The sequence below is a fragment of the Arachis duranensis genome, chromosome 10 (assembly GCF_000817695.3).
Source record: "Arachis duranensis cultivar V14167 chromosome 10, aradu.V14167.gnm2.J7QH, whole genome shotgun sequence".
In the NCBI taxonomy this organism is placed as follows: Eukaryota; Viridiplantae; Streptophyta; class Magnoliopsida; order Fabales; family Fabaceae; genus Arachis; species Arachis duranensis.
This window is the reverse complement of record NC_029781.3, coordinates 56,465,362-56,466,610: the sequence shown is the minus strand read 5'-3', so window position 1 is coordinate 56,466,610 and position 1,249 is coordinate 56,465,362.

The following is a 1,249-nucleotide window of genomic DNA, read 5'->3' as shown; positions in this document are numbered from 1 at the left end:
ATCCTACTCGGAATACCACAGATAAGGTGAGACTTTCCGGATCCTCATAAATGCCGCCATCTATCTAGCTTATACCACGAAGATTCTGTTGGGGAATCTAAGAGATACACATTCAAGCTCTGTTGCATGTAGAACGGAAGTGGTTGTCAATCACGTGCGTTCATAAGTGAGAATGATAATGAGGGTTACTTATTCATCACATTCATCATGTTCTTGGGTACGAATGGATATCTTGGAATAAGAATAAAAGAGGATTTGAATAAAAGAAAATAGAATTGCCTTAATACTTGAGGTACAGCAGAGCTCCACACCCTTAATTTATGGTGTGCAGAAACTCCACCGTTGAAAATACATAAGCAAAGGGTTCAGGCATGGCCGAATGGCCAGCCCTCTCCATGATCAAGTGACCGAATATTCAAGAGATTAAACTGTCAAAAGATGTCTAATACAATAGTTAAATGTTCTATTTATAATAAACTAGCTCCTAGGGTTTACATGAGTAAGTAATTGATGCATAAATCCACTTCCGGGGCCCACTTGGTGTATGCTTGGGCTGAGCTTGATCAATCCACGAGCTGAGGCTTCTCTTGGAGTTGAACTCCGAGTTATGACGTGTTTTGGGCGTTCAACTCCGGATCATGACGTTTTTCTGGCGTTTAACTCCAGACAGCAGCATGTACTTGGCGTTCAACGCCAAGTTACGTCGTCATTCTTCGAATAAAGTATGGACTATTATATATTGCTGGAAAGCCCTGGATGTCTACTTTCCAACGTCGTTGAGAGCGCGCCAATTGGAGTTATATAGCTCCAGAAAACCCACTTCGAGTGCAGGGAGGTCAGATTCCAACAGCATCAGCAGTCCTTTTGTCAGCCTTTTTCAGAGTTTTGCTCAAGTCCCTCTGTAACAACCCTGATTTTCGAGTACGCGAGATCTTTTCTGAAAGTACGAAATTCTCCGGAAGATCAGTAAAGGGAACACCTCTGTTATATCATCAAGCATCTCAATCCTCATTATCATTATGTCATCCTTAAGCTAGAACCTCCTTTGAGGCAAGCTCGATAATGCAGTTACGAAGAACATAGCTTTTGAACCGTATCGGTTAGGAGTTTTGATCCGGTTTTTCATAAATAGTCTCAGTTTGACGAACTGGACTCGATTCATGAGAGAAGAGAGATAATAGGGTAATATCATCATTATATGAGTATTAGAAGTTTCTTGAATGATATTATAAGGTTACCTGGTCAGTTT